The sequence below is a fragment of the Emydura macquarii genome, unplaced genomic scaffold (genome assembly GCF_026122565.2).
Source record: "Emydura macquarii macquarii isolate MOO-44397 ecotype Brisbane River unplaced genomic scaffold, CSIRO-AGI_Emac_v2 contig_561, whole genome shotgun sequence".
Classification (NCBI taxonomy): Eukaryota; Metazoa; Chordata; order Testudines; family Chelidae; genus Emydura; species Emydura macquarii.
This window is the reverse complement of record NW_027130698.1, coordinates 10,745,570-10,769,203: the sequence shown is the minus strand read 5'-3', so window position 1 is coordinate 10,769,203 and position 23,634 is coordinate 10,745,570.

Sequence of the window (23,634 nt, the reverse complement as noted above, 5' to 3'; positions counted from 1 at the left end):
CCCCTAGTGATGAGTCGCTGTTGTGTTTTTATGTTGTTATAATAACAGTTTTTGACTCACTATGTGAAGTTTGTTAAATTATGCATGAGATGTGCGTTTTGCCCAGTTTGAACTGTCCACACTAATGGAAACACTAATGCTAGCTGAACAGTATCTTGTAACTAATGCAATTCTTGCAATGGCAAGCAATATCCTATCAGTATCAAAAGGCAATAAACCTCTAATAGAACACACTGAGAGTAATGTTTAAAAAAACAACAACTACGGACCCCTCTTGGACAACAGAACAATTTATATGAACAGCCAGGTCCTAATTTGTTTGATTAATGGATGGTTAACTATCCCAATGTAATGCAGATAGAGGTGATGCATGTCTGATGTGAACTATGGTATGGTGCCAAGAAATGAAGCCTCAAAATCTTCTGCTCTAAGATCCAGCAATAGAAGAGATCTGACTGAGCCCTGGAGACCTTCAGTACTCAAATACTTTTATTTATATGCTATACAAAACATTTTTTTTCAAGCTTCCTGGGATTTTTCTGACTCAGCCCATATGGTGAACAGCAGTCTCTTATTTATGAACAACAAAAATTGTATTCCAGTGCTCAGCACACATTGGACAGTGAAGGTATGGTAGAGAGCCCAATATGGTGTTAAACAGCTGTCTAGACCCCTCTGTATAACAGTATGACGGGACTAAGAACGGTTTTGCATTTTTCTATCGTCTTGTTCTATGTCTGGTTTTCCGTGTGCACAGCTTGAAATCTGCCATATCATTTGGCAGCCAGCGCCCATTGTTTCACTCTCTCGTGTGCTTTTGTACAGTTTTGGGACCATGTGTTTGTCTTGGCTCCTTTAGTTGCACACTTGACATTTGAAGTCTCCGCTTGAGACCAGTTGTACAGCACCGCTCAGCACACTGAATGTTCTGTGCACGCTGGCAAGTCAGGGCTGGGAATTCTCAGCGTTTGTTAATGCCCAACGCCTCCTCTGTCCTCCACTATTCTGCAAAGCTTTCATCTTGGCATGGGAGGGGGAGAATGTCAGGGATCCAAGCAGCAACCTACATATTCTGTGCACCATAGACCATGGCTTTGTGCTGCCCCCTATAGAGGCCCCAAGAGCTCATTCAGAAATTACTGCAGAGGCTCCATCTTGCCCTCCGCTTGTTCAACATATATATGCAGTCATTGAGAGGATGGATGATGTGGTATTGCCTATGGTGTCTTCAGTGTGCTGTTTCACATCAAGGTTTCCATGTAGTCACCTAACTGTGATCAGAAAGAAGAAATCTGGTTGCCTTCGGTGGTTGTAATGCGTTACATGCTGTGTGTGAGAGAAATTCCACAAGGATGACTTTCAAGCAGTTTGATTCACTGTCTGATTGGATACATTAAGGTTGAGACTTCTGAGCTGTAGAACAAAATAAGACAAGAATGGATCACATGGTTGTCTTGGGTTAAAAAATAAAGAATTAAAGTGGTGTTTTAAAATAGTGATCATTAGGTTTAAAACCAGAAATACCTTATTAGCGCTCCAGATTTTCCTTTCTTTCATCCTTTTCTTAATCAGCAATTAGTTTAAATACTGTGAAATTAAAAGAATGCTTAATATGGTATCTCGAGATAATTATCCATGCCTAACCTTGACCCCAGGATATGGCAGTTAGATTTTATATCCTTCTAAGAACTTACGAATTTTAATCAACCAAGTTAAAAACTATATTGGCAAGGAAATGTTTTAATTTATAGAAGACAATCATGTTTTTGGGATAGTGGCTTCCTTCCTGATTTGGTGGTCAGGAAAGAAATTTTAAAAGTTAATTAGTTTACTGATGATTTTTTTTTCTGCTCAGTACAGGAATAATTTTGGGTATGTCAAGGGAAAATTGAAGTTTTGAGATAATAATTCTTTGTGCACCAGACAACTGTTAAGTAATTGTTTTTTACTAAAGATTGATTATATGAAATATTATTGCCATTCCTAAGGATTCAAAAACTGAGTCATGCTCCAAAAATTCATGATCTTGGATTATAATAAATAAAATCATAAATCTAGGTTCTTTTTATTTGTCTTCTATGTTTTGAGCATTTTAGGATTCATATTTTTTATGCCCTGCAATGATGAGGGTTAGAAGCTATTTTTTTTTCTTTAAGTGAAAACTTAGATTCTCATATAATAACATGACTCCTGAAGTGGTGCCTTTAAGCAACACATTGGATATTTTGAGACTCCTGATAAAATCAGGAGAGTTGGTATCACTTAAGTATTTTTATTTTATTTTATTTTATTTTTGTTTAGTTCTGTTTCCCTCCCACCTCGTTCTGAATAACATAAATATTGACCCTCTCTCTTTGTTTTTAGGAGATTTAAATGTAGGCAATTTCATAAACCCAAGCCATGAAATTAGCATTTTTGTACTCAACGAATGATTGCCAGAGCCTGATATTTAAAAGAGGTCCAATGATGAGGATGGCTTACAGATACACAGCAATGGTTCTTGTGGCATAAATTCAAAGCTGGATCCACATTCCAATTTTTCCAAACATCCTTTATCTCTATAATGGGCTAAACTGAGTTTGTGGGACAGAGTTCCTCCTGTGCCATGGCTCTGAATGGCAAAAGGGGCCAAATGTCAGAAGAAAGTCTGGACCTTAATAGCTGAACACTCCTGAGCTCTGGGATGTTCATAATTTGATATTCATTGAGTTTCAGTGATACTTAGGGAAAAAAATTCAAATGTGACTAAGTGATTTGGGAGCCTAGCACCCATTGACTTTCAAAGGGATTTTATCTCCAAATTGCCTGTGTCACTATTGAAAAATGGAGCATAGGCCCCTAAATCACCTAGGCACTTCTGAAACTATTGCCCTTGAGCTTATTTTAAGTAATTGTTTCATAGTTTAATTACTCACATGCTGAAAATTAATCCCGTGCTTTGATGAGTTGCTGGATTGGGGTCTAATTTTGAAAATGTTGGCCAACCAGCTATTTTACCAGCATAGCATAGTTAATTAAAATCCCTCTTTTTTAAAAAGATCAATGCATAAAACATCATCCTTATTTTAGTGGCGATTAACCATAAAACGAACAGAAGTAGATCCTATCTTCATGATATCTTCTTATTTAGATTGTTGAAAGTAAAACTCCCCAGGGAGATTGCAAAAGTCAGAGAGAGACTAAAATTTAAGAAAGGGGATGGTGCTCTCTTGAATCTGCTTTTTGTAACCTTAAGAGTGCACTAGTTTATTCAGCTGCATCCTTTCAGAACTGCTGAAGTAAATAATAAGAGATATAGTAATATCCCAGACAATGAAGATAGCTGCAACAAATAAATTGTGTGAATCAATTTCCATCACAGTGTATCCTGAATACACAGTTCAGAGGACTGCAGGTTTATTCTAGTCTGGGTTTCATGTTTATCTACACCCACGTGTTGTGTTTCTTCTATGAATCATCACATTTATATATTGTTCAAAATTGCTTACGATTCCACCTGCGGGCTAAGCTCTAGCCTCAGATAGTGGGATGTGCAAATGGTTGCAAGTGCAGTGGTGGTGATTTAAGGATGCAAAGATTAGCATCAGCCTCAAATGTTGGATTAATAAATAAGACTAGCATTTTCTCCCTCTTCTGTACCTCTGCAAATAAAATATGGAAAGCAGGGGCAAAGTACTTTGGAAGAGGAGCAGCTGAATAAGTCAAATAGCATTTTAAATACCTGAATGATACATTTTCCAGAGATAGGTGACAGAACTCAGTGTTAGAGGTTGCAGTGGGGTTTCCATAAAACATCAATGGACACTAGTTTTGAATATATATTTTGAACTACTCATTTTATTGACGAGCTGTCATAACCACGAAGGGGAAAACACACAGCCATAAATAACAGCAAACCTAAATAAATTGCTGCCAGGCAGTAGGTCAGCACCAGCCATTTGATGCTTACATTAGGTTTTTGTAAGCATGGAGAAGGGCAATGAAATTCAGAATGATTTGGTGAGACTAGGAGAACCGGCAGATAAAGTGACTTATGTAATTCACCGAAGAGCAATGTAAACAGTTTGTTTATTTTACAGCACCCTGCAGTGTGCTGTATGCCACATGATACACATGAAAAGACAATGTCCCTGCCTCAAAGAGCTTGCAATCCTAGTGCAGGCATGATGCAATGAAGGAGATGGGCAGATGCAACAAAGCAATAGTGGAGGGAGGACAGGGTTATGGTGGCGATAGGACAATAGGAACGTTAAGGACGGGGCAGGAGGACAATAAGACTGTATTCTTTGCGTACACAAAGGCACGTGGTCATCACGATCAGGTTCAAATGTATTTTTCTCGACTCACTTCTTGTAGGGCCCCCCCAACTGGAGGTAGGCCCTCGGAAGGGATTTAAATGAGCAGAGCAGCATTAAACAGCCTGTTTGGAAGGGCATGGATGGTAAGGCAGTGTCATTGCCACCCATGGCAGTGGTGTGAAAAGGAATCCGAGAAATTAATCCCATGACAGTGGTGTAAAAAGGAATCCGAAAAATTAGAAATAGAAAAATCCTGGTAGGTTGACTAGTTCATTCCCCTGCCAGTACAGGATTGTTCCCTATGATATGTTTGATGGTATGTGAGGCGCTTGTGAAAGGAGGAGATATGGAAAAAGAGGAGAGGCTTAGAATAGTGATTGTGAGCCTGGAACTGAGAGGGTGAGACTGCAAAAAAGAAAGATGATTAGAGTTGAGAGCAATAGCAATATTTAGTACCTTCTGTCTCCAGAGTGCAGCATAACTATCGAGCAGGTAATCCTCACTACAGAGCCAGAGAAATGGTCAGTGAATTGCCCAAGTTCACACAATGAGTCACTGCAAAACCAGGATTCAAATACAGGAATTCCTGGCTCCCAGTCCCATAGTCTAACCACTATCCAAACTGCTCAGAATGAGAGAGAGACATTTCAGGATCCTGAGTTAGAATGTTTTAATGAGAAACACCAACTACAGTGCTAAGGGATTCGTTGCTGGGAGATCCTTTTGTAGATTTAAAGGCAGAAGGGACAATTACAGTTCTCTGCTCTGATCTCCAGCATAACACAGGCCACAGAATTTCACATCAAGATTCCTGCATCAAGACCAATAATGTGTGGTTGAACTGGAGGATATCGTTAGCAAGATCCAGTCTTGATTTTTAAACGCCAAATGATGGAGAATTTGCCGTGTCCCTCTATCACCAGTTCCAGTGGCTAATTAAAATCCCATTCACAACCTGTGTCCTTTTTAAGCAGGGGTTATAAATAAGCTATTTCTAAAGTCTGAAAGGCCTGTATATTAATATGCTTAATTCTAGGAATGCATTTTGTTGCATTTCTGATGACTGCCTTCTTATGAAAAAGTTCTAAAAATGATATACTATTTTGTCAAACATCTAGAACTTTTCCAACAGGTCTTTTGTACAATCCAGAATGATTCTGCTTTCTCCCAAACCTTCGGGAATTACTGAATTTGTTATGCGGTGTCATCTGCAGTAAATAACGGATGTTTTGTTTAGTTTTTTTGTTTTCTAAATTCCAGGATTTACTTCTTGGAGAAAATAATTAACACTGGCAGGAGTTTAATTGCATCAATTCACAGAAAAAAACACCCAAATGATAATCCATAGTGGGAGAACTGCCCCTATGTTACAGATTGACTTAACATGGATGAAGCATTAAATAAACTAAATCTGAAAAACACAAACCTTATCAGCTTTATTAGTGTTGAACTCTGTGACTTCCACTGGGGCTGACACACTTAATTAAAGATGCTCTGGTCTAATTAGGTTGCACATCAAATATACAATTACAAGTGTTTAAAAAAAGACATAGCCGAGCGTCAGTTCCCAGTGATATGAATATTTATTTTATTCAGGGAGGATCCATCAAGAGACAAGCATTGTTAGGTCAGATAATACAAAACACACAGGGACCAAAGACACTAGAATATTCTTTTGCAATGAATAGTGCCCAGACCTTCAATTTGGATGTGACTAAAGAAGACAACTATGTGTGTATTTTTTTAAAATCATTGTCGGACTGGATAGTTTAATTTTATTGGTGACTAGCTCATGGAGAAATCCATTGTATTCGATTGATTTACTACCTAAGTGACTGATTCGGCAGCCACTTTGTGGGCCCAAACTAACCTCTGCTGAGATCAATGGGAAGGCTCCCATGGATTTAGTAGAAGCTGGATCAGGCCCAGATGTCAATGGGAGTTCTGCACATGGAACACTTGGAAAATGAATGGCAAACTAGGATGAATGTATGTGTTACGCTGGGATGCAGGAGTAAAAGCCAGTCTTGCGCCTGGATATAATCATATCACTTGTATTATGCAATGAATTCTTGCAATTCCAATACTTCTCTAATGAGATAAAGTATATAGTGCAGTCAAATATGATCTGGTCAGGGACTGGTATCGAATGAGACCATTTCTAAGCTCTTTTGTACCAGATAATACAGACATGGAAACAACTTTTCAAAAGTCACCAGTGATTTTTGTATATCAAAATTTTTGGGAGCCCAAACTTTAGTGAAATCCTGGTTCATTGAAATGACAACATTCCCAACAGTTATTTGAATTGGGGCAGGAATCCACCCCTTGGATCTGATTTTCATGAGTGCTGAGGATGTGCAGCTGCCACTGACTTCAGATGAAGTTCTGGGTGCTCAGCATTTCTGCAAATCCGACCTATGCTGTCTGAAATTGGGATTGTAACACTAAATGTTGAGCTTTAATTTTCACTCTTTGGTCCTGGTTCTGATCTCTCATACACTGGTTTTGCCCTGGTATAATTCCATTGACTTCAATGTCATTGTTCCTGAATTACGTTGGTGTAGGTGAGGTCAGAATCAGTCCCCTTGTTTTATTCTAATTAGCACTATTTTCAGAACACTTTGATCATTGCTTTCATATTCTGTATGAAAAGCCAAATCTGTCTCAGCTGTAATATTTTAATTTTGCTTAGTGGCTAGAAATTGCATAAAGGATTGTGTACCCTGAGCAGTTTTACATTTAGGAGATAGACTTTGGGTTAGACTTTTGGAACCATTTATTACTGTTTCTTTCAGAAATGGGGAGAATGATGAATGGTTTAGTGCTAACTGGGGTGCAACACAAATGGCAGGATGCTCTGAATTATTTTCAGCTTTGTTTCTTACTTTTTTCATTGTGGGTGTGGGTGTGGGTGTGTGTGTGTGGGTTCACATGAGTTCAGTTGTACCAGAGTTCAAGAAAGGAGCCCAATCACCTTGCTCAGTAAATGAGTCACCTATATAAATTGACTCTGTAAGTGGACATAACTTCCTAGAAGTTTTATGTAATTCATTTATGCTGAATCATGATAACGTCTAGCTCTTCTGTGGTGCCTTTCATCAGTAGATCTCAAAGCACTTTACAAACTGGCCTGATGGGGATGTCTCCTGTAATCAACACTACTTCCAGGACCCAAATGTGCAATATGTGCTTTAGGGTTACTCTACATGGCAAGTTACTACTTGACAAGCAAGAGTGTGAATCTGTAGCGCGCCAGCTTGCTGAACAGTAATGTCCCACTGCTACACTTCCAGGGCTTTGTGCTGTAGTAGTGTCCACATGGGACGTTTTTGTGTAGCAAGCTAGTGCACTGTAGGTTTCCATGCAGACAAACCCTTACTAAGGACATAAAGCTCAAACAGCTTTAGAATGGGTACTCCAATTCCCTGCAGAAGAAACAATTCCTGTTGGGCCACTTGCATGCTCTCTGCACCTGCTGTGGTCAATTATTCCTAGGTCTAACCAGAGCAGAGTGGATACACAGCTGGGTGGTCCTTGGGATTTGTTGTGGAGACAGGGCTGCTGACCACGCCCTCTTTGTTTGATGGCTGGGCTACTAGTTTCCCTTCCACATTGCACTGTGTTCTACGTCATGCACTCAGAGTCTGTAACATAGTGTCTTACTTTTCTCAGCAATATGCTATATGGTCAGCTACACAAGAGCAAAAGGTTGTCTGCATAAACGATAAACTGTGGCAGAAGACGTGGCCTTTTATGTTCTTCTGTAAGTATTGGTGAGCTGAGAATAGAGTGCAGCTTTATCAGTGAATGCCCTGGTTTTCTTTCTGGTTTTTGTTTAGGTGAAGTTAGACATTTAGGAGTGGATGCACCCTCTTTCTCTTTTCTGAACATAGATTTTGTTATGAGACCTTACAGATACTGCTCATTTTAAACTCTGCCTCAGGGCAAAAATATTTATGGCACACTTTAAATAAAATATAATATGTGTTTTGTACTAACATATGTATCATTGTCCCTCTAGCTGGAGCTGATATAATTTCTGACATGATATGCTATGCTCATGCAAAATTGATGATGTAGCATTGCATAAGAATGAACGTGTGCCTTTATAATACGGTTCTTTCACTCAGTTTTTAGGAACCAAAATTCTTCCTCACTGGGACTGTTTCAGTAAACCACTGCACTGCGGTGATGGGCAGCATAATCCCTGGGCACAGGTGGTACTTAGCGGTGATAATCAAGGATAAGGGCTCCGTTGTGCAAGATTCTCTAAAAACACAACATAAAGACAGGCCCTGCCCTGATTAGCTCGCAAGCTAAATAGAAGACAAGATACAAAAGTGGTTCAACAAACAGACCGCGGGAGCACAAGGTAACAATGAGACAATACAGGCACTCCTTTGACTATCCACTTGGAAAATGCCAGTATGACCAAGCTAACAAAGAGTTAACACCCTTGAAAGGATGAATGATTTTTGTTTTAAAACTACAACAATCAGTAGCGCTTTACGTGTGAAGCACCTAATTGGTTTTCTTTCCCTTGTTTCTGCATTTGTATGGTTTTGGTCTGATTGACAAAGGCTGGATAGTTACAGATGCAATAGGCAACATTCCCACTGATTGCAGAAGGGACAGGATTTCAACCAATTTACCAAAGAACGTGTTTACTGCTTGGCTGGGAGGATGCATTGTACAGGTGGGATATGGGGTGCAGGTTTTCTGCTCAGTCATTCCTGCTTCTTAGATCCAGACAAATTAAGAAGGGAAAGGGTAGCATTTTAAAACTGATTCACTGAAACTTTAGGTGGTGGCAAGATAGTGGTTGGGTTTGTTTCCATATGAACTGTACTATGGTGGTGATGTACCCACTAAGATTGTAAACTCTGTGACAGGGACCAATTTTTTTATCAGTGTTCAGTGATGAGCACAATAACATTCTGGTCCACAACTAGGGCTCTTACATGCTCACTCATACCAATAATAACAACACAGGGGAGCAGCAGGTGAACTTCAGGAAGATATTTCCATTGTAAACCTCTTTTTTGAGAGATTTATAATAAGGGGGTTAAAATTTACTGTTGAGTGAGACTTGGCATAAAAGCAGCCACCGTTTGTTTACAAATTCATCTACCAACTCAACTCCACTAGCAAATGTGTTTGTAGGTCCCAACCATCTATCCATACAGCCAACTAAGGGGGAGGTCTTCTTCAATTCTGCTCTTACCCATTATACTGAACGATTTGGCTATGTTCAGCTGGTGAAGGTGAAAACCTGCCTTTCTCGACATTGATTTTTGCCACTACCAGATATGGCCTATATCATCTCCTACGATGCATACAGAATGAAAACAAAGGTTCCTGCAGAGCATTGACTGCTTACCTTAGCAGATGCACAGAGACTGAGGCAAGTGCTCCAGGCACCATAATGAAAGTACACTGATAGCCAAAATCTCAGTTTTCTCTCTCTTCTAAAGGCTGGCAACTCTAACAGCCGCTTGCCTCCTAACAGCATGCTGGGGTATTGGCTCAGCAAGAGTACCACCTCCTGAATTGCCTTAGTTGGAGGGAGTGACACTGTTGAATGTCATATTAGAGGTAACATAATCTTGCTGTACAGTGTGTCACAACTCTGATTGACACACTTGGCTCTGTTTCCCTAATTCTAGAGACATTAATACAATTAACAGTATTTTACAGTAAATATGTCTCTCTTATTAGCGTTAAGGGTCCATTGATTTGTTTCCTATTTTATGATGTTTAGACAGATGGATTTTGGACAGTTAAAACTCCACTCAGACTTGATACATTGTGGCTGCCTGACACACAATAACACCGATATATAAGTCCAGATGAACGTCTAATTAGATTTTGGCAGGACTGTCACAGTCAGGGAAACTTTCCCTAAGTGCTCCATTGAAATGGTATTTTATGCAACCTCATGTAACGCAGGCCATCTTTTAATTAAACAGGTCCCCTTGAAAGGACATCAAACTTAATGCCCTTTTCCCCCTGGCCTTTGCCCTTCTCCATCGATGATTTAGGCAGTATACTAAAAAGTACATAAAGCACATAAAAATAAGTAAAAAGTGATAACCAAAGCTTGCCATGAATGCTATGGGGTATGTAGGATTACAGTTATAAACCCAAATGCAACAGTTCATTTGGTAAATTATTATTGTTATTATGTAGTCCTGGAGAAGTACAGTTTAGGACCAGAAAATGACTATATGATTGCACAATAATGCTAGTGTTGTGTAAATCTCAACTTTTATTACTGTCTTATTGTAACTATAGAATGAAAGAGCCTATTAAACAAATATCTTTTCTATTTCAAATAAAATTTAACTGAAATATTTTGACCCGAAGTGAGACTTGATTAAACCAGGAGCTTGATTTGGCCAAAGTTTCTGTTGGTGATGGACACGTTTGTGCATGCAATATCAGATGTGCCCATTCAAATAATGCATGAATACTAAAGACTCAGTTGTGCAGTTGGATCTTGCAGCCTGTACCTGTACACTCGTACAGAGACCCATTGGCTTCAGTGACTGGGTCTGCAAGAGTGCAGGGATCCAAGGTAGCAGATCCGATTGCAGGATCCTGAGCCTTAACTAGTGAAGCATCTAAAATGGACACATGTGCAGGCCCAAATACCTGCTTTCTTAAGCATGGATGACTGCAGCTTGTGGGGAAGCACAAGTTAAACAAGTGTGTTATAGTCTAAATCCTAAAACTCCTGCTTTTCACTGCTAAGCGTCTGTTTATTCCCTCACGGATCTAAGAACTCTTTTGCGATGTGAATGGAAGTTGTGTGTGTTAGCTGATGTATGTTGAGAAAAGAATCCAAAAGCTCAGAAGTATGACTCAGGGGCTCAGCAATAGAATATGAAGCTTTTCACCTTATAACAACCAGTTTTGAATCTAGTTTAGTTAAGGATGCTATTGGTGAAATTAATAAATTGCTTAATTGAAAAAGCCAGGCAAGGCTGGCATAAACATAAACATTAGTAATTAGACACAGAGATCAAGCCTGTGTTACTGTATTATATTTCTTGAAGATGATGATATATGTTTGCTTCAAAGAAGTTAAAGGGAAATCAGATATAGAATTAACCACTGCCTTAAAGTTATCCACCTCTCTACCATTTAAAGCAGTTTAACAATGCATTCATTTTGCTTATAAGGTCAGTGAATAAATGGATTATATAAATAAGATAAGATGGTATGAAAACACCAAGATGACCCACTAGGAACAATAGTTGTGCTGAGAGATTATAGCAATTTATTAATCTCTCTGGCCCTGATCCACCAAGGTATTTTTAAGCATGTGCCTACCTTTAAGCACCTGAGTAGTCCCATTGACTTCAATGGGATTATTTACTTGTTTAAAGCTTGACATGTGTTTAAGCACCTTCTGGAAGCAGGGCCCAGATAACCAGGACATTATGTATAAATTGTTACAAATATATTTTTCTCTACTCAGATAAGCAGTTTTGCTATTGACTTCAATGGGCTAAGGATTAGGCCTACATTGTATTCTATTCTGGTTTTATACACACTCATCACAGTAATGTCTGAGACTCTTTAAAGGATGATGTGATCAAGTCAATCATTCTAAAGCCAAAACAAAAAAATATGTAACTTTGTGTCTTCTTTGCTATAGTTTTTCATTTTACAAACTGCATGTTTACTAGGCACAAACCTATTTGGAAAGATTATATATCGATTTTCAAAACTTCTGGATTGAATTTTTGTTTATGTATCAGTTTTCAGAACATTTCTCTGACAATTTGGAATGTACAAAGCTTTCCTGATTGAAGATATTTTAAAAATACTTTCAATACTCAAAACTAGCTCTTTTTTTTTTAAAGGGCAAGTTATTGGTGCATAATCTGATCTAATCTCTTCTCTCTGGACCACCAATGATAACATAATAATTATACATCTTTCATTTGAAGATCTCTAAGTGCTTTGCAAACATTAACTCATTAATCATTACAATGCTTTGAGGGAGATAAGGGACATACCAGTTCAGGAATCAGATCTCCCACTTCTGCAATACAGCTAAATCCAGAGGGAACAGAGCAGCTGTTTCATAAAGAACATCAACATCACAGAACAGTTAAGACCAGGAAATGAAGATAAATATTTTAGGCAGACAAATATAATTAATTGCTTTGGAATAAGGATATAATACTGCTCATTTTAGGGAAGTGCCCTGAGATGTTTATTAACTACAATTGGCCAGGACCATCCTTTTGTGACTCATGTAAAAGTTAGCCTCCCTAAGAGCACAATGTTAATGTACATCATGCTGGGACATTGGTTTGATACGGAATGAGAAGGAAGAGTGACACCGCATGAAATACCAGTGCCACATCCTGGAAGTGCCTAGGTAGTGTTTGGAGATTTCCCGTATGAGTACGGATTGAGCTTGTGCCTCATCTAGTTTTGCTGTGTGCTCTCCTGTGATCCAAGTACATCACAAAGTGGTATGGCTTTCAGCATAGCAACTAGCTCCCGGTCAGCACGCAGAGCACGAGAGTTGGAGGAGGACTTGGCCAATGCCAGCAGAACAAGTAAAGAAGTTTTCTTGTTTGCTGTTAAAGAGGATGTACTGTGCACCAGTTTTCTCCGTGTGAGCCCTCTGAGTGTAGAACATGTCCCTCAATGCAGTCTGAGCCTCTAGTCTCTGTCTAACGATCTGTTCACCACTGTCCATTCCTTGCCTCCTCTTTGGACTCTGAATTTGTTTGCTCAGAATTTCAAGTCCCATGAGGTATGGCAAGGGCTTGTTTTCCCTGAAGAGCCACTAGTTAACTCAGACATTAGGTCTGAAACTTTCTCCACTGATGATTACTAATTAATCAGAGGAGGTTATTGGCATTGGTACTAGTTGTATTGTGTTAGCCCATTGTTAATCCCCTCTCTGAACAATGTGGATGATTTATGCACTAGTTAATCATTTTAAATAATTAACAAAGAAGTGCAAAAATAGTGCTGATTAAAGGCAGAGAGACCTGCTCAGACTAAGGCCATGGATGGAACGGCCTTCTAAATTGTAGTGCGGGACACTAGCACTTAAGAAACTGTTTCATATGTTGTTAAGGTCCAGTGCCGCATGCTTTCAGCCTGGTGCTGCCAAGACTTCTCTCACAGTTAACAAACTACATGGCATCTACATTTGCTAGGAACTGCCACTGCAATGACTGTTACAAGAGAGAGTTTAGTTTTACACTATACCTTTCATATTCAAAGGAAGCCGAAGTGCTTTACAAAGCAATGAGATGGACTTCCATAGTGCAGACAGAGAGAGAAAATGTTAGGCATTCAGCTAATAGCTCACTTCCTAGCCTTGGACATTGGAAACTTTGTGTTAGGGCCTGTTCCTGCTAGGAAGTGCTGAGCACCCTCAAGTATGATTGACTTCAATAGGAACTAAGGATGCTGTCCTGTCCACCTCAGGGTCCCTGCTCTTTCCAAAATATGCTCTGGACTCTTTAATTGCCACGTTGGCTGCCACCGGATGTGGATAAAGGGGACGTTATTAATTAATAATACTGACTGCTGTATAAAATAGCACAGCTAACAGTCCTGAAGCTTCTTCCATTCTTGGAACGGAAGTGTAATGTCAAAAGTCAGCGAGCGCCCAAGTCCTGTGTGAGATCTAACCCCACAATCCTCAGTCTGAGTGAGAGTGCTGCTGGTACGAGTGTGTTGAACCCAGCTGGCCACACATTTTCTATTGAAACTTTTGTTTAGCTGGAAAATTGGATTTTTGACTAAATGCAAATTTTTGTGGAAAATGTCTGTCTTCCTGTGAAAAAATGATGATAATTCTTTGAGGAAAATCAAAAACAATATTTTTAATTTTCAGCCAAAATATTTTCAGGTTGTATTTTTTTGACGAAGTAAAAATTTTCCACTGAATTTTTTTTTCATGGTGATTCCTCTCCCCTCCCCACCCCCCCATTTTCCCAACAGTTCTCATGTTGACACTGCACCGTCTATTACCCAGTACATTAAAGTGAAACCTTTATTCTGAAACAAACGAGAAGCAGAAAGGGTACATTTATGGAGGGTGGTATTTGATAGAATTTAAATTATATAGAAGAAGATATGAATTAAAAGGTGATTTGAAGGATAATACACTGCAGGCAAAAGGAGCAAAGATCTATTCAAACTGATTGGCACGTTGCCTTTTCAAATGTGTGAACCTTAAACAAAATCAGTACATATGTGAGACTATCTGTAAAGCATTTCCCAAGTTCAGACAATATAAATGTGGAAGAATCTGGTAACATCTGTTCAGCAGATATACTGTAGTAAAATTGGGGCTATGACAACCATGCTAATGATGGCTTTCAATAAAGTATGTAATCGAAGCATTGAATCTCTTTGTTTGGAGATAGCAGGGCCATTGTAAAGAAGATTACATGTTCAGATGATAGTTGGAATACCTGTAGTGCATGCATTTTTCTCAAGAAGACACCAGTCGTATGGTATAATGGATAGAATACTTCAGTTCTGAAAGCAGTAAATCATCCGTTATCTGTCAGATATGGAACCCACCAACCCTGTGTTCCAGTAAGGATTTGTGCCATCTGATGCATGGTAGCAATTAAAGATACCCGAACTGACAGGTAAATGGTTTCTATTGTGCTCTTACTTATCTCAGTATCAGAGGTAGACCAGCCATTTAAAAAGACATCAGTCCACAGCATACAATACAATTCACCTCTTCGGAAGCTGTGATGTTTTGTAGGTCCTTTCAAACAGGGGTTTGTTCGTTTGTTGTTGCTGTTGGTATGCAGTGATGATAACCACAGGATGCACATTTAGTTTAGTCGTAATGATTACTTACTTCTGGCTACGCCGATGCTTTCAATACTGATAAATGACTGATCAGTGCAGAATCTGACTGTTAAATGAGTGACTAGCTGCCCTTCTTCTGTTTGTGACTATACACAGACAGTAAAGGATGCATGGGATGGAAAGTGTCGAGCACTCTGTGTAGTAGATCAAGTGGCATAACGTCATTTTAAATGGTAAATAGTAATAATACTTTGCCCTTAGATAGCACCTTCCACCCAAGGGTCTCAATTCCACCCAAGGGTCTTGATTCAGCCTCACATAGGTGCTCTGAGGCTTAGGCGAGCATCATTATTCTCCTTTTACAAGAGGCTATGCTGAGGCACAAAGACCGCTGCAGTGACTTTTGGAGGTCGCTCATGAAGGCTCTGTCAGAGCAGGGTAGAGACCACAGATCTCTGTTTCCTATCCTGTAGATTAATTACAGCACCTTCCAAGCTCCTTGAATACTTTTTATATTTTTATTACTTCTGGCTCTGACTTTTTAGGCCAGGAAATCACCTGCCCAAACCGTCATCTGGGCCAGTGCCCTGCTCCATGCAGATGAGTTGGGCAAAAGAGGCTTTAAGCCACTTTTTCTGCTCTCATGAACTTCAGGGCTGGCAGGAGCAGGCTTAACTCAAGCCTAAATTAGGGAGCCTCAGAGTTGCTGTAATCCACACTGGTCCACTGGATCCCTACAGGTCACTGTGCTGGTGGGGGATCGCTGGTGCGCCTTGTGCTAGGACTGTGCTCCCTCTGTGCTGGGGGTGTTAGGAGAGGCCGTGGAGTAGAGCTAGCCCCATAACATGCAATCCCCAGATACCTTTCTAAGGCTATGTCTACACTGATTGCTTCTTCCTGGTGTATGTAGAGTATGTACTCTGGTAGCCCACCAGTATGGGAAGTAGCAGTGTAGACGGTGAGGCATGGCTTACAGATACACCTAAAAGGCTGTGGGTATGTACCCCACACAACTCTCTACTCCCCCATCCATGCCTTCTGCCTACACTGCTGTTTTTAGCCGTGTGTAGTGTAGACGTAGCCTAAGACAGTTCTAGGGCTCCTTTGTGCTGCTCTAGTGGTAGAATCCTTTTCGGAGGATAGTCCTCCCTTTGGAAGGACAGCAGGTGCACAGAATGGGATAGCAGTGAAGATGTGCCCCATCAACGGTTTCAAGTGACTATTTTCTTTGTTTTCACTCCACAGGAACTCGCACCCTCTGAGTTTCACTTTGAGCTATGGCCAGTAAAGATTCCCCTTGGATAGCCTAGCAGTTTCTATGCCACATCGTCCCCAGGCCAGCCTTTGGCTATTGACGTAGAAGGTATAGCCAAAAGAAAGGGACCAACACCAGGGTATCTCTGCAGTTAGCAGCTGGCACAAAATACAGCACAAGTTGCTCTAATGTTTTTGGGGCCTAGCTGTAGCCAAAGGATCAATTTTGCACCGTCTTGTCTCCTTTGTGATCCTCCTCCTCGGGTGCCCTAAGCACGCCTCAACTTTAGCTGGTGGGTTGGCCTATTATTTATCATCTGTTAAGCACTGATGGTGAGTTTGATGCTGTGCAAGACCCAAATATCAACAGTCTCTGTCCTTAGAGAGCTTGTGCTGTCGAGGCAAGAGAGTAAGATAAGATGCAGAGCATGGCAGTCATTTGAAAGGATCTGATTGTACTTATTGATCTTCTTTTTCCTGTCATGGTTAGGTAACTTTTCATTTTGGAAGGAAAGAATCTCTATAAAAGGGATTTGCATGAATAGAGGGTGGAGCCATGGATATTGGGAGGGCACTTTCTGCATATGGAACTGCTTTGGAATAGGCAAGAAGATGGGAGTGGGATAAGGAAATAAGAGTTCGTACGTGCAGCTGCTTCTGAAGTCAGTGGAAGTTTTGCACATGTATATCCGAAGGCAGCCTCCAATGTGCAGCACTGCATGTTGGACTGGATTTTATTGCTCTGACCAGAACTTATCTTTGTTCCACAAAGGAAATACCTGCCGTGCTTTACAGATCTCCGAGACCATCTCACTTTCTCAGCACAGAACTAATATATCAAGCTAATTTACTCCTGCTGTGTGTTGCAAAACCTATATAATATTGAGTAAACATTGTTGGCTTAGACATTAACCGTAACTAAAACCCTGTGCAAACTTTATTCTGGCCACAGGATTTTCCTTTAAGAGGTGGCTAAGAAAAGGGTACTTCCACCCCTCCCACTCCCTAAGGAAACCTTGCTCTTAAACTTGACAGATATGTTAATTTTAGGTTAGGCTTGCGTGGTAGGTTGTTCATTGCCTATATTACCAACTAAGGGATTTCTGTGTAAGGGATTTCTACTTGGCTCATTTGATTTACTCCTTTCTGTTGTCAAGATTCCATAGCATTATTTAATGCCTGGTTTTATTTTTCCTACTTATGGTGTGAAAATCTGCCTAATCAAAGGAAGGCAGAATATAAAAACCTTGAGCCGGGATGGTCTATCAGCTTTGGAGGCTTCGTAAGGCTGGCATTCCTTCTTTCCATGACCCTTGAGAATAACAAAGTGCTGTCAGGTTTTGGATGCTCTTCTAGGGAAGAAAACAAAACACTTTATTTAGTACTTTGCATTTATGTAGGACCATTTCTTTGAGGATCTTAACATACCTTACAAACACGAATTATTTAAGCAACAAGGGATGCGCTTTAAAAAGGTAGCGTACCAGGATATAAACACCTCACCAGGTGTTGTTAGACTGAGTATAGGAAAGGATCGCAATTTATTAACGTATATGTTAATATTGTGGTAATGCAAGTGTTTGTTTTTTTTAAGGTTGTCCAGTCCAAGTATAATTAGACATATGAATAGGCTAGGGTGGTTAAGTGATTGTTCACGGCCAGACACTGGCAACCAGGAATTTAGAAACCATTATTACGGAGTCTCAGTTTGTTAATAATTATTAACTAATGTATCTACTCCTCACTTGACCCCTCTGAATATGGTGCCCCTGGAACAATCCTGCTTTGACTACTAAACTCACTGAACGACACTGGGGGAATGTTATGGCTATGCTGAAGGTAATTCATTTGGTACCATCAGATACTGGATACCTCTAAACCAAGCACATATCTTGTTTGAGGGCTGCTCATGCAACCTGTGACTACTGAAGTAAAAAGGCCTTGCTGGCAGAAAGCACTAGTCACATAAGCGTATGTGGTAAGTCCATAAACTTAGTCTATCAAAAGAGATGGTGGAAGCATCACTGCTTTGGGCTCTTCAAAGTAGATCAGCCATTATACTATACTCTAAGAAAAAAAACCTGCATGAAAAGGGGATGGGCATAAACACTTAATAATACTTTTCTCTGTGTCATTTCTATGATTCAATGAGTGTACCGTATTATAAAAGCAGTTCATTGCTTGGCTTCTACATTTCTATGATCTAAAATAATCATCTGTCTTGATTTTATTGGGACAGTCCCAGTTTCTCCTATGATGTCCCAGTGTCCTGACAGTGTCTTTCGGGAAACCTGAAATATCCATTTTGCTGATCAAAACATTTGTGGGTTTTTATGTTTCTTCAAGGCATATTGCTCTACTGACTAATATTTGTTCTGTGTCTACCAGGAGCAAACAGTCTAGTGTTTCGCATGATGAACAGTGCTTGGAATGAAAAGTTGAACGAAGAGGGATACCGTCAAAGCTGCTGTTTTGCTCAAAGTGAATGTTAATGTCACTGGTTCAGTGTTTCATGATCAACTCATTCAGACACAAAATTACTGAAAAAGTCCTTCTACCTTGAGAAAGGCACACATTTTGCTACCGAGTCAGAAGATGGCACTGATAACATCAGCATCCGTTTAAGAGGCCATTTTTGTCTTTTATATGAACTTCATCAGAAAAGTTTTTGATTTAAAAAAGATGGTTACTTCACTGTCATCTTAAATTTCTGCTGCATTCTGCAGGGTGATTACTGTTTGGGGACCACTGGTGGGAGGAGAACTTATGAACGTTCCCTGGCAACAACTGTTTCCCACCCACACTTTCTTATTTCCTCCTGGTAGCCTAACAATTATGGTGTGTCTAAATCCTTAATCATAACAACAACTTTCTATTCAGGCCTAATTTGTAGCAGTGAAAGCATATGTAGAACATACTGTGACCTTTCTCAGGTTCACTGCAACGTGGGGGATTATTTCCCATTGTTTCCTTTCTGCATGTGAAACTAGTTTTCTGGATTGTTTTCTGTGTGTTCTTCAAACAAGTTCAATTGAGTAATATTTCATTTTTTATAAGGTACAGTCAGAAGGGGATTCTCTCTTATTAGGGGAAGTTTACAGTGGGGTAAGACAGAACGAGTAAAAAAACACAAACAAAAAAACAGACTAGAGATTGGCAAACAGGCTTGGACAACATAAGAGTCCACCTGTATTTCTGTCCAGACTTTTTTTGTAACTGATATTTACATCCCTACTCCATGCAGCCTGAAGAGGAGTTCTGTGTAAGGGGGGAAAGGGCTTATGAAAGAACTAATCACTAACTGCATATGTCTAAACAATGAGAGTCTTGTAGCACCTTAAAGACTAACAAATTTCCATAAGCTTTCGTGGACTGCAACCCACTTTGTCAGATGCATCCCGCTGACGAAGTGGGTTGAAGCCCACGAAAGCTTATGCCCGCAGAAATTTGTTAGTCTTTAAGGTGCTACAGGACTCTCGTTGTTTTTGCTGTATACAGACTAACACGGCTACCCCTCTGGAACTTTGCATATGTCTAGACTTCCTGGTCGGAGCTGGCAGGCAAAATGCTACAGCAAGTAGATAGAGGGTTTTTCTTTTTTATGTTGCCCAAGCCAGGAAGTAATGGACACCTTGGGCCTGTGTGATGGAGTGTCTGCCCACTCTGGCACTGAAGGGTTTAAAAGCAGCCTAGGGAGGCTGAGGGGGAAGCGGCCAATAGGAGAACGGTTGGGCGGAACAGCCAATCAGGGCCCAGCAGGCCCATATAAAAACAGAGCACAGCAGAGGACGCTGCAGGTCCTGACAGCTGTGAGAAGGGCTACAAGTGAACTGCAGGGAAAGAGTGACTGTGTGAAGACCGTGGATGTGGGCATTGGCCTGGAATTAATCCCCAGATGACCAGCAGAAGGTGCCAGTCGGGTGATGAGTAGTGCACCCATCACAGCCTGATTCAAAGCCCATGGAAGTCAGTGGAAAGCCAGCCATTGACTTCAGTGGGCTTTGGATCAGGCTACTTTTGTGACAAGACTTTTTCCACTCACAAAAACTGAAAATTCATACTAAGTTGGTTTTTTTTTTTTTTTTTTTTTTAATTTGCTTTCTGGCATTTTTATTAAATCACACACACAAAATGACCAAACACCACACTTACCACAAGGAAGGAAAAAAGCGAAGAATGTGGATCATGTCCTGTTACTTTTCTTCATTGAGTGTGTTTAGTGCTTGAGACATCTAGTGTTTCAGCATCCAAAGCCTCTTGTGATCAATCTAGAGTTATTTTAATAGGTTCACCAATGGCATAAAGGCTAGTCACAGGATTTTGTTTTCTGGCAAATGGTTTTCAAACTTGCACATACTCCATACAGAATAATAATATTAACTCTCTCATTCAAAGATCTCAAAGGCCTAGATCCTCCAGTGTATTTAGGTACCTCACTCCCAAGGAAATCAATGGGAGAAAAACACCAAGATACCTTTCAGGAATTGAGTCAAAGTGTTTTACAAAAAAAGGTAAGTCTCTGAGGCTCAGTGATTGTCTGTGAAAATTGTGGCAGAGCTGGTAATGGAGTCCAGATGCCTTGATTCCTACTCCAGGGCCTTAATCATTTGACCACCTTTCTTTGCATATTTCTATGAATATTTTTCAATCTTTTGTAATGCCATTTGGATTTTTCAGGTAAAGTTAGTGACTTCAGAATGCTCAGGAAAAAAATCAAGCTTTAATGATTTTTTTAATTAACATCTCTGTTAAAGAAATTACTTTTTGCCAGTACCCAGTGGTTGGTTAAAATTCAAAGAACATGCAACTTCTTTAATAAAATGAGTATTGAAAGAGCAACACCTATTTGTTTGCACATAACTAGTTATATGCAATTTGGTGGATTCCAATGACTTGATGTAAAGCACACACCCCAAATGAGGCCAAAATATTCTGAGTTAAAGGATTCAGACAATCTCTTATATTCTATTCAAACATGTTTCATTCACATTGCAAATCATTCTTCCATAGGTGACATAAGGGTTTAGATGGCTTACATGCCTTACAACTAAGTAATTTAGAAACACAGACATTTGAGATGGGGGAAAAAAAAACCGATTAAATAATCCAGTGTCTCCCTGCCAATGCAAGATTGTTCCCTATAGTACATTTACAGAATCATAGGGGTTAGAGATGAAAAAGACATATTGTCTTCAGTTTGAGAACAAGCTGTGTATTCCACTTCAGCCCTAAATTAGAGTTTGATCCTGCCAGGAGCTGAGCACTTTGGCCCCAATCCAGCAAAACATTTAAGCATGTGCTTTAATTTATCGGGGTTAGATATGTGCTTTAAATTAAGCATGTGCTTAAGTGCTTTGCAGGATCAGGGCCATAGTGCTCAGTGCACCTTGCAGAATTGCCCTCTTATTTCTGTGAACCAATGGCCAAATTCCCTGCTGATGTAAATCAACATGGCGCCACTGAACTCAGTTCTGTTACTGATCTACACCACCCAAGGATCTGGCCCACAGCCTGTTTACATGGGCTCTGTGTGTGGAGTGGTGAATTTCAGCCTAAATTAATAGGCTAAAGTGAGTGAACCCTATCTGTCGCTCTAGATATCTCTAGCAAGTACAGTAGCCATGGCTGCTGAGATCCTATAGTAAGCCAAGTAATGGAGGTAGGCCCTCTGTCCAACTCAGAGCCCATGATATTGCTCTGCAATGAGAAAGAGTATTAAAAAAAAAAAAAAAAAAAACCTAGAAAACGTTTGATTGCTTTATGGCACATAACATATGCTGTTTCCTCCCTCCGTCCCCTCCCATACATGAGGTCATAATATCAACAATGAGACCAATGACTAAGAACATGTATAAGAAACAGCTTCAGTGAAAAGAATTAAATGACGTAATAACAAAGTCGAAAAGAGCAAACATATGACAACAGCTTAGATACTAGCAAAGGTCCAGGAGGTTTATTTTCCTTTCCCATCTTCAGGTTGTTTAATTGCCTTTCAGTTCTAGGAGATGTATTAGAATGAAAAAGCACATAGATGCCATGGTGATGGGGTGCTGGTTAGATCAGATTAGATGAGAGATCTTGTCTGGGAGGGATTTTCAAAAGTGACTCTGACTTCAGAGCACAAGTCCATTTGGCTTTCAATGGCAATCAGTTAATTTGCTTAGATTTAAAGCAATAACAAAATACCTATCATAGGTGTTAGGTGCCCTAACAGATCCTTAAAAATACCATAAATACAATAAAATCCCAACAGTATTCAAGTAATCACTTCAGCAGGACTTCAGCTGGGCAGTTACCTACAGAAACTCAACAGTACCCTCTCCAAAAACCCTATCAAACAGATGTCTATTGCAGAGTTCTCTGAAAGTCATCCCATTTGAACTATTTTGAACTTGTGCTCTTGAGTCATTTAGGCACTTTTGAAAATTCCACCCATTATCAGTAAGAGTCCAGAAGAGTGAAAATCAGCGGGGCTCATTTTGGGAGCATCACACAGATTTATGAGACCTGATACTGTGACTGCTGGGCTCCATAATCTCCCGATTGACTTCAGTGGGAGTCAAGGGCAGTTAGTATCTCCCAGGAGTCACTCAGTACTTTGCGGGATTGCGACCTTTGCTGCTAAATTCTTGACAAGCTGTACTGGTTACTGATGGTGCTGTGTAAAAAGGCCAGTTTTGTAAAATGGGACACTGGAGTACGGGGAATCATGGCATCCCAGCCTGGCACCTATCTAGATTGCGTTGACATGCAAGTACCGAACTCATGGCAAGTATCTTAATGCAAATCCAGGAAAATAGGTTTTGGATGAGCATGAAAGCAACACACTGCTGTCAGGAATATGTCACATGATTGATCTTTGTTTAACCAGGGGTTTTGGTTAGCAGAAAGTTGAATGAATGGGGTCCAGTGTTCACATTTTCTACTTTTTGAGTGGCCTTTCTCCAGCTATGTTAAATATCTGTATTAGCATTAGGACAAAGTTAAAGCACAGAGGGCCAGATTTTCTGATTCCTGCATGTGCAAATTCACAGGCAAAATGTGCACGATTACAATGGGTATGTATTTTCCATGATTGCATGTCCAGTTGCAGCCACTGTGTATGCAAACTGACCTGATGGCCCTTTGTAATACTGCTGTAAATGCACACACATAATTTCATAGGCCATAATTTTCAAGGGATTTTTAACTCTTCCTTTGCATCTGTCTGTGGGGTTTTCAATAGTGTTTAAAACACTCCAGGCTCACTTTTAACTTTCATTTT